The 11,084-nt window shown below is 39.5% G+C and overlaps 2 long non-coding RNA genes across 2 annotated transcripts; one reads left to right on the top strand and one right to left on the bottom strand.

Moving 5' to 3' along the window:
• Positions 1–3,107: 3,107 nt before the first annotated feature.
• On the top strand, positions 3,108–5,744 carry LOC130204778 (uncharacterized). The gene is made up of 2 exons (XR_008833796.1): positions 3,108–4,577; positions 5,431–5,744. It is a non-coding gene; the product is annotated as an uncharacterized LOC130204778 (long non-coding RNA).
• LOC130204779 (uncharacterized) lies at positions 5,341–7,077 on the bottom strand. Its single transcript, XR_008833797.1, has 2 exons — positions 6,743–7,077; positions 5,341–6,046 (listed from the first exon to the last, which is right to left on the bottom strand). It is a non-coding gene; the product is annotated as an uncharacterized LOC130204779 (long non-coding RNA).
• Between the last annotated feature and the right edge of the window lie 4,007 nt (positions 7,078–11,084).

Below are 11,084 nucleotides of genomic sequence, written 5' to 3'. Positions count from 1 at the left end.
AATTGCTGTGGTCAAAAAGGGTAAAATATAACAGGAGGGTTAAGAACTGAAATGTTTGATGTTACCGCAAAGGAGATGTATAGAGATGTATGTGTATATGTATATATACATATACACACAGGTACGTTTATATATGTATATATATACACACACACACACACACACTTTAAGTAAAATAAAGTAAAAAATGTGAATGTGAATTATTCTACTCCCCCTGTTCAACTATTTCCAATGAAAAGGTAAATGAACATTAGAATTAATAAATAAGTTCAACATAATTGTGTAAAGTCTTGAAAACACATGAACCAGAATTTAGGACGAACAATACTTCCTACAACCAAAGTAAATTATAAATCCATAGTTTTACTTCAATAAACAGCAACACGTGGCTTTACTTCCCCCCCCCTACCACTTCCTCCAGTTGGTATCTCCCGGACCTATAAATCGGCGGTCATGGACCTTGGGAACTATTTTGCCAGATCACCATGGAGAGAGGAGGCAGGTTCCAGAGATCCCTGGGAGGAAGAGACCAGTAACAGGTAGGTTGTGCATTACATACACACGCACCACACACTCACTGTATGTCTGCAGCCACATGGCTATGTTTTACGCAGTAACAAATGGGACACTCCCTGCTTTTCCTGACTTTTAGCAGGGAGATCAATGGACCACTTTGTGTTGGTGTAGCCATGTGCTCAGACATGCATTCTACAACATACATCCATACACGTGTGTGAGAGGTGGGGTTCCTTTACCCCACTTCTCACACACCATCTCTATTCTAGGTCCCTGGACGGTGTGCAGCTGTTGGTCTGTAACTCGCCAATGGACATCGAGCTGACCCCCAACGTGGCGGTGAGAGGCCGGAGGAGCCGCTGCAGAAGGAGGCCGCTGCAGGAGGCCGGAGGAGTGCGTCGAGACTCTGCTGCTCGTGGGCGCCCCCTGCGGGACAGAAAGAATACTCCAGCTGCCTTTTGGGTATATTTATAAGGCCTACTTTTTTTAACCTCAATGTGTTTCTGCAATTATGTTCAACTTCCCCGCTGCTCATCCTGTTGAACTCTGTATCATCTGGTCAGATACTAAAGGCCTCATAGTGTATAATCAATGCTCTGATGGCTCCATGTAGTTTCATTCATATCTGGCTGTGGGCTAATACTAATATTACTGCCATTTGTTAAGTGTTGAAAAAGTTGGTAAAAAGTGAACCATACAGATGTTTTATTTATTACTATTATAGATAAATATACCAGCCTCGTATTTATGGTATGTTATGGAATTCTGGTATCGGGTATCATGATATTTATGGCAGGTATCGTATAGAAGTCAGGGCTGGAGATTGCTAAAGGCCAGGGGTCGGGAACCTATGGCTCTTCCGGTGGCACTATGCGTGCGGGTTATTCGCACAAGTCAAAAATTATTAAACCGAATCGTATGAAATTTGGTGAGATGATTGGTTATTATCCGGGGACCATTTGATTAGATTTTGGGATCGAGGTCATAGCGCGGTCAATTTTTATCCAATTGGCATGCAACTAATGCCAAAATGTTCATAATTCAATGCCCAATCTTGTGATATGCGAAGGTATGCGCTCTACCGAGTGCCCATTCTAGTTTCTAAAATGTATTTCTGTGATGCTTGTGTGTTCTCCCCTCCCCCCTTGTGTTCTCTTCAGGTGGCATCAATCACCACCTCAACAGGCCAATCTGACTGCACCTGGGTGCAAGAAGGCGAGCTGGCCAATCGGCTGAGAGGGCCCTGTTTAAAAGAGAGAAGACGGAAGAGTTTGGTGGTCTTTGAGTTTGTTAATGTGGACACTGCCACTGAGTTTTGTTATCTTGAGTTCATTTGTTTGGCACAACCGCAACTGTCCCGATCTCTCCCACGTCATTGAACCTTTGTCTTTTGTCTTATAAATGAATATTATTTGACCACGTTACTCCTACTTTTGAGCGTATCCATAAAAGCACTTGTGTATAGAGCAGACATGGGCAAACTACGGCCCGTTTGGCTTTTTAATCCGGCCCGCTGAATTTGTCCAAATCGCAGCTTTGTTTACTTTCGGTGTGCGTTTGCGCGGAAAGTACTCATCACACGAAACCCTTCACCATGATTTGTCAATCCGTTTGTCTGTCAACATTTTGCGAAAAAAAACAACTAATGAACACTCAGTAAATCACAAGGGACCTCCCACCACACAGGTGAGGCTCATTTAGAAACAGCCGTAGTGATTTTGGCGAGCAGCGCGGAGCCTCCGGAGGAGCTGCAGAGTCACGAGGAGGAACACGCAGCCAGAAGAGATCCACTTGGACCCGGGTAAGTTTCTCTACTAAACGTCACGGTGTCCGTTACGTGTGCACGGTGCTGACTAGTCTTGTATTTTACAGAGAGGATTCACCAGCGCCTGCAGCCCCACCTGCCCGGCCAGCAAGGAGGTCTCGTGACACGATGACATGATGTTATTATAGTGAAGCCATATTGTAAATATTCTGTGTCAATAGTTGTGTTCTGTTTTCTATTTCTCAACATGTATATAATGTAGATTTTTTCAATTTTATTTATGTACAATACATATTTATTTGAATTTTAAAAAATTATGGTCATTTTTTATTTGCACACTTCATGAAGCTTTATCTGCAATATGAAGTAATTTGTCAGTCCCATTTTTGGTGAATGTATGACAGACCACATCATTTCTACTCAAAAAAACGATAATACAAAATGTAGTTTTCCACATTTATGAATGAATGAATGAATGATCTTTATTTGTCATTGTGCAAAGGAACAACAATATAAAAAGACAATATAAAAACCAGAATGAATCTTGTTCAGCTGCAGGTATGATGGAGTTGCTGGGGTGGCGGCGGTGAGGTCTGACAGTTTTGTCACCAGTCTGTCAGGAAGGATGGTGTTAATCCAGGTGAGACAGGGCAGAGGTGCGTCGCCGTGTTCCGTGCTCCGTTGGTCCCGATGTGGTGGAAACCCTTTTCTGATGGAGTTACGCTCCGCGTCTGCGGTACGGTTCCGGTATGTTGAACCACAGGTACCGGGTCTCATGGCGATGTCTACCGGGATGTTATTTCCGTGGATAAACTCGGCTGTGACGGTGCTTTTGCTGCGTAATCCGATTTCTAGTAGGTCTTGTCTATTATAGCATTGTATTCAGATATTTCACTGCTTTTGTGAACCTATGACCTTTTGGTAAACCAATTTCAAAAACAAAAACAGTTCGTCCACATGAGTAAAGGTGTGTTTTCAGAAGTGATATGAAGAATATTTTCTCTTTCCACTTGTACCTGAGGACAATTGTGCCTCATTATATAGAGAGCTGAGACAATACGTCCATTATTTGTTTAAAACAATTAGAAATTATTGAGCTTGATTATTTCGTTGGGTAATAATATGTTTTGAATGTTGAAAGTGATTCCATTGATCTTTTTCCAGTAAATGTTGATTTCTTTAACTTTGCACCTTTAATTGAAATGTATAAAAATCAGACGCAATCTCCAGGTTTAATAAATTACATTGCGTGTCCAACAGCTCCTGGCCCGGCCCCTCTGTCAGATTTTAGAACCGATTGTGGCCCGCAAGTCAAAAAGTTTGCCCACCCCTGGACTATGCGGTTCTATGGACTTTGAGGGATGGAAACCGGAAGTGTAATGCTGTCACGTGACTGAGTTAGCTCTGCGCTAAAACCAAGTTTATGTTGGCCTAAATTGCCACCCTTAAATATGCCGAATTATCTGTAGGTGGTTCCTGAACGCAACGTACTTATGGACGCCTGGTTTACTTTAAAAACGTATGAAATCCTAAAAGTGGTGATGTTATAAGGCGAGATTTTGAGTTTCTAAGCTGATTTACGGACGATTGTTGCGATAAGCGTCAAAGGTAATAGTGCTAAAACAGTTTTTTAAGCATTTGGGGACGATGATGTGTCATCTGGAGGGGACATAAGTCATCAGTGATTTAAACGGGTGGATGTAACGAAGTGGAACTGACAGGAAGAAGCGATTGGGTCCTCCGGACCAGTAAGCAGGTTGCACTGGCCCTGATTAGGTGATTTTCCGTGCTGGGAAATCGGGATATTTTCTGTATCTGCTGGGTTGCTCACTGCTTTTGAGGTTTATCTTTTCTCTGTTGGCAGCTATTTATGATTAATTCTCTTTTCGTTTCATTTATTTTCTATTTAGTGGTTCGCTGCCTTGGTTTTATTGTTCTTTTTGTTTGCGGTGCCTGTCATGGCCCACCGTCTGTGAACTCGTCCTGCTCGCGTTGGAACAGAAGGAGCGTTGTGATTGGCTGAGAGGACGTTGGGGTAGTGTGACGTAGGTCGTAAACAAGGAAGTGGAACGTGAACCCGCTCGCCAACACATTTCAGCGTGCGCCTCAACTTTGATGAACACATAGCGGAGACACTCACCAAGTGGTTGCGTGGCCGTGAACGGTGACGCGAGCATGTCATCCGGGTTCCCCACGCGGGACGGGGAGACTTCCGCGATGTTTACGAGCCGGCGGAAGACTCCTTCCTCTTGATCGACGCCCTGGAGAAGGATGCAGAGCTGCTGCAGCACATGAGGTAACAGCCGTGTATAAATACATGTATGTATACATATATGCATACATGCATGCGTGTGTATGTATGAATACATTCATGTATGTATATATACATGTGTGTATATTCACATATGTATACATTCATGTATGTATATACATGGATATATATACATGTGGTGTACATTCATGTATATATATACATGAATGAAGGAATTCCTTCATACATGAATGTATACATGAATGTATTCCTTCCTTCCTTCATTCATGAATGTATACATGAATGTATTCCTTCATTCATTCATGAATGTATACATGAATGAATTCCTTCATTCATGAAGGTATGCCTTCATTCATACATGAATGTATTCCTTCATTCATGAATGTATTCCTTCATTCATGAAGGAATTCCTTCATCCTTCATCCATGAATGTATACCTTCATACATGAAGGTATTCCTTCATGAATGTATTCCTTCATTCATGAATGTATACATGAATGTCATCCTTCATTCATGAAGGTATGCCTTCATTCATACATGAATGAATTCCTTCATACATGAATGTATACATGAATGAATTCCTTCATTCATACATGAATGTATTCCTTCATGAATGTATACATAAATGTATTCATACATGAATGTATTCCTTCATTCATGAATGTATACATGAATGTATTCCTTCATTCATGAAGGAATAAATTCGAGGGTCTGCACCTCCATGTATGCGTATACATAGCGAATAAAAATACCTAGTCTTTTCCTGCCTAAAATAAAGTTATAACACTTCAGATAATATAAACCTTTATTTACATTGTTCAAGAAAAATAATTGTATGTACACAAATACAACTGTTTTAACTGTGGCCATTGTGTAGCCCACACGTGTGTCTGGAGGTGGGCAGCGGCTCTGGAGTGGTGTCCGCTTTCCTGCCGTCGGTGGTCGGCCCTTCCACTCTCTATCTGTGAGTTAGACAGACGTACCCACATCCGCCTACTGGGCAAACACGGCTTGAAGGGGGAGACGCGCATGTCGACGAGAGCTGGCAACGAGAGGCTGTCCATCCTGCTCTTCAACAGGAGCTGACCTCGCATCCCCTGAAATGACAAAGGAAGGTTCCTCTGAAGAACAAACACTTATTGTGCAAGGACTTTGGTGAATTAGAAAAATTAAAAAAATGCCTCATCGTTCCATTCCTTTTTTTTGTTGGCCTGAACAGTCCTCAAGGACTTTTCCTTGAGTCTGTTCTGTCTCTACCTGTTTGTCACGATACTAACATTATAACTTCTATCGGGGCCGGTTCTAGTCCTTACAACCTCTCACCACAAACCTTCACCTCACTCAGTGGCAGTGTCCACATTAACACACTCAAAGACCACCAACCTCTTCCATCTTCTCTCTTTTAAACAGGGCCCTCTCAGCCGATTGGCCAGCTCGCCTTCTTGCACCCAGGTGCAGTCAGATTGGCCTGTTGAGGTGGTGATTGATGCCACCTGAAGAGAACACAAGGGGGGAGGGGAGAACACACATCACAGAACAGAAATACATTTTAGAAACTAGAATGGGCACTGGGTAGAGCGCATACCTTCGCATATCACAAGATTGGGGATTGAATTATGAACATTTTGGCATTAGTTGCATGCCAATTGGATACAAATTGACCGCGCTATGACCTCGATCCCAAAATCTAATCAAATGGTCCCCGGATAATAACCAATCATCTCACCAAATTTCATACTATTCGGTTTAATAATTTTTGACTTGTGCAAATAACCCGCACGCACGCATACTGCCACCGGAAGAGCCATAGGTTCCCGACCCCTGGCCTTTAGCAATCTCCAGCCCTGACTTCTATACGATACCTGCCATAAATATCATGATACCAGAATTCCATAACATACCATAAATACGAGGCTGGTATATTTATCTATAATAGTAATAAATAAAACATCTGTATGGTTCACTTTTTACCAACTTTTTCAACACTTAACAAATGGCAGTAATATTAGTATTAGCCCACAGCCAGATATGAATGAAACTACATGGAGCCATCAGAGCATTGATTATACACTATGAGGCCTTTGGTATCTGACCAGATGATACAGAGTTCAACAGGATGAGCAGCGGGGAAGTTGAACATAATTGCAGAAACACATTGAGGTTAAAAATAGTAGGCCTTGTAAATATACCCAAAAGGCAGATGCAGTATTCTTTCTGTCCCGCAGAGGGCGCCCACGAGCAGCAGAAACTCGACCCACTCCTCCGGCCTCCTGCAGCGGCCTCCTTCTGCAGCGGATCCTCCGGCCTCTCACCGCCACGTTGGGGGTCAGCTCGATGTCCATTGGCGAGTTACAGACCAACAGCTGCACACCGTCCAGGGACCTAGAATAGAGATGGTGTGTGAGAAGTGGGGTAAAGGAACCCCACCTCTCACACACGTGTATGGATGTGTTGTAGAATGCATGTCTGAGCACATGGCTACACCAACACAAAGTGGTCCATTGATCTCCCTGCTAAAAGTCAAGAAAAGCAGGAGTGTCCCATTATTGTTACTGCGTAAAACATAGCCATGTGGCTGCAGACATACAGTGAGTGTGTGGTGCGGGTGTATGTAATGCACAACCTACCTGTTACTGGTGTCTTCCTCCCAGGGATCTCTGGAACCTGCCTCCTCTCTCTATGGTGATCTGGCAAAATAGTTCCCAAGGTCCATGACCGCCGATTTATAGGTCCGGAAATACCAACTGAAGGAATCGGTAGAGGGAAGTGAAGCCATGTGTTGCTGTGTTTATAAAAGTAAAACAATGGATTTATTATTTACTTGAGTTATAGGAAGTCTAAATGTGGCTGTAAATTAATATAGATATTTTGGAGGTTAGTAAAAGCGTGTAAATATATTAGCGTACATTTTGCGATGGATAAACTGACCTCTATAGATGGTATTGGTTCGGTCCAATTAGTCACCAGGGGTATAAAAAGAGCTCAATGTTTGTGAGGGAGCAGGTGGAGACCAGTAGAACCATGGTGGAGGAGCAACAAAGGAAAATAAAACTGATTTTTCACTCCTTATCGGGTATCCCGACACAAACCCTGACCAAAACTACTTCAAACCCCTGGAATGGATCTTCCAGATTATCAACTTTTTCAGGGCAAGAATTTAACAATGTATACCAATTCAAGGTTAACTATATAACCTTAATGTTTATTTGATACACTGCTAGTGGAGTCACAACAAATAAACATTTAAAACACATTCATTGTAAGCTTCTTGTGTTAAAGTGGTTAAACTATGTGTGTGTGTGTGTATAATGTGCATTAACATTTTGTTTGTGTATTTTGTTTGTGTATTTTATTCAGTCAATCAAATACAATACAATATTATTCTATATAATATACAAAAGAGAAAGACTGAAAAGGTATAGATAGAAGCAACAAACCCGGCCTTATAGTTTATTCTTAACCGGCTGCAACTTAACAAAGTTAGATGTCAATCAAAGACGCCCATCTCACTTTTCCCAGAGCTTAAAGAAGCGTCTTTGTAACAGTCTGAAACACAAGAGATTACATTTACAAGAGAGGTGAAGTAAAAAGGCAGAAATCCTCATATTCAAGAAGTTGTGGGCAGAACTCGGTCTCGATAAACAATTCTTGGCTATTCTAAAAATGACAATAAACAACCCGAGGTGAAAAGCACGAGAGACAAGAGAGTACGTGGGTCACGCAACGTAAAGTCGACATGAAATAACCACGTGGAGTATTGTGCGTATAGTAGACCATTTGACAAAAGCATTTCCCCATTTTAAATCAGAATATGTCAAAAATAAAAGTCATAGTATTGTATGCCAAAATATGTGAAAATAAAAGTCATAGTATAGTATGCCAAAATATGTGAAAATAAAGGTCATAGTATCGTATGCTAAAATATGCCAAAATATGTGAAAATAAAAGTCATAGTATAGTATGCCAAAATATGTCAAAATAAAAGTCATAGTATAGTATGCCAAAATATGTCAAAATAAAAGTCATAGTATAGTATGCCAAAATATGCCAAAATATGTCAAAATAAAAGTCATAGTATAGTATGCCAAAATATGCCCAAATAAAAGTCATAGTATAGTATGTAAAAATTAAAGTCATAGTATAGTATGCCAAAATATGTCAAAATAAAAGTCATAGTATAGTATGCCAAAATATGTCAAAATAAAAGTCATAGTATAGTATGCCAAAATATGTCAAAATAAAAGTCATAGTATAGTATGCCAAAATATGCCAAAATATGTCAAAATAAAAGTCATAGTATAGTATGCCAAAATATGTCAAAATAAAAGTCAGTCTAGTATGCCAAAATATGTCAAAATAAAAGTCATAGTATAGTATGCCAAAATATGTCAAAATAAAAGTCATAGTATAGTATGCCAAAATATGTCAAAATAAAAGTCATAGTATCGTATGCCAAAATATGTCAAAATTAAAGTCATAGTATAGTATGCCAAAATATGCCAAAATATGTGAAAATAAAAGTTATAGTATTGTATGCCAAAATATGTGAAAATAAAAGTCATAGTATAGTATGCCAAAATATGTCAAAATAAAAGTCATAGTATAGTATGCCAAAATATGTGAAGATAAAAGTCAAAGTATAATATGCCAAAATAAAAGTCATAGTATAGTATGCCAAAATGTGACAATAAAAGTCATAGTATCGTATGCCAAAATATGCCAAAATGTCAAAATAAAAGTCATAGTATAGTATGCCGAAATATGTCAAAATAAAAGTCATAGAATAGTATGCCGAAATATGTGAAAATAAAAGTCATAGTATAGTATGCCAAAATATGTCAAAATAAAAGTCATAGTATTGTATGCCAAAATATGTGAAAATAAAAGTCATAGTATAGTATGCCAAAATATGTCAAAATAAAAGTCATAGTATAGTATGCCAAAATAAAAGTCATAGTATAGTATGCCAAAATATGTCAAAATAAAAGTCATAGTATAGTATGCCAAAATATGTGAAAATAAAAGTCATAGTATAGTATGCCAAAATATGCCAAAATAAAAGTCATAGTATAGTATGCCAAAATAAAGATAAAAGTCATAGTATAGTATGCCAAAATATGTCAAAATAAAAGTCATAGTATAGTATGCCAAAATATGTGAAGATAAAAGTCATAGTATAGTATGCCAAAATATGCCAAAATAAAAGTCATAGTATAGTATGCCAAAATATGTGAAGATAAAAGTCATAGTATAGTATGCCAAAATATGTCAAAATAAAAGTCATAGTATAGTATGCCAAAATAAAAGTCATAGTATAGTATGCCAAAATATGTGAAAATAAAAGTCATAGTATAGTATGCCAAAATAAAAGTCATAGTATAGTATGCCAAAATATGCCAAAATAAAAGTCATAGTATAGTATGCCAAAATATGTCAAAATAAAAGTCATAGTATAGTATGTCAAAATAAAAGTCATAGTATAGTATGCCAAAACATGTGAAGATAAAAGTCATAGTATAGTATGCCAAAATATGCCAAAATAAAAGTCATAGTATAGTATGCCAAAATATGTCAAAATAAAAGTCATAGTATAGTATGCCAAAATAAAAGTCATAGTATAGTATGCAATATGCCAAAATAAAAGTCATAGTATAGTATGCCAAAATATGCCCAAATAAAAGTCATAGTATAGTATGCCAAAATATGCCCAAATAAAAGTCATAGTATATTTGCAACGCTTTTTTACCTGATTTTACTGGTTCAACACTTTGTGGTTAATTCGCTAGTTACCAGCACATAGCCCGGTCACATTCCTGTAAAACGGTTTTCATTTCCGCTATCGACCATGGGACATTAACAACTATTTCTGCGTTATACTTGTTGTGGAAATACCACAAATGTCGGAACATCAAGCTCCCCGTGTCTGGTTATATATGATCCGTAGTCGCACAGCTCCGCCTCCAGGACGAGTGTCTGATGAAGCCGCTTCCAGCTCCTTCAGGACCAGCAGTGACTGTTTGGCTGGCCGTGCTGATGCTGTTCCCATGGAGCCAGTGTTTTATTTTACCTTGAAATGAATCACAGAGTAAAGGCAGACATCGCCCGACGGAGTTGCCATGTTCATGGCTTCCTCCCAAGTTTCCATCCACAGTTCCTTTTGCGCAAGTGAAAGACATTGATTTTCGCTCGGCGCAAAAAGCAAAAAGAGATTATTGACGAGTGTGTCAATGGAAACGTGCCCACAACCCGATGCATCAACAGAAACATATGAGAACAGTCCTAACGCTCATACGCCGAGTGAAGCCGAAGTAGATGCATGACAAGTTGAAGTAATAGCCTCTTGTTGAGCTGATAAACCCATATTCTGAATCATTAGTCCCACATCCAACAATGAGGCACAGTATAATCACAAGGCACACCGCTTTGAACTGAAATCGTGTCTCTTTCAGGATATAATAGTCATTTCTCAGGGAAGAGCGGCATACAAACAATCAAAACAATGCCGTGGTGGGACCCCAAGACGGCCGCCAG

Source organism: Pseudoliparis swirei, chromosome 14, assembly GCF_029220125.1.
Source record: "Pseudoliparis swirei isolate HS2019 ecotype Mariana Trench chromosome 14, NWPU_hadal_v1, whole genome shotgun sequence".
Lineage (NCBI taxonomy): Eukaryota > Metazoa > Chordata > Actinopteri > Perciformes > Liparidae > Pseudoliparis > Pseudoliparis swirei.
The sequence above is the reverse complement of the archived record's forward strand: the minus strand, read 5'-3'. Positions and strand labels throughout refer to the sequence as shown.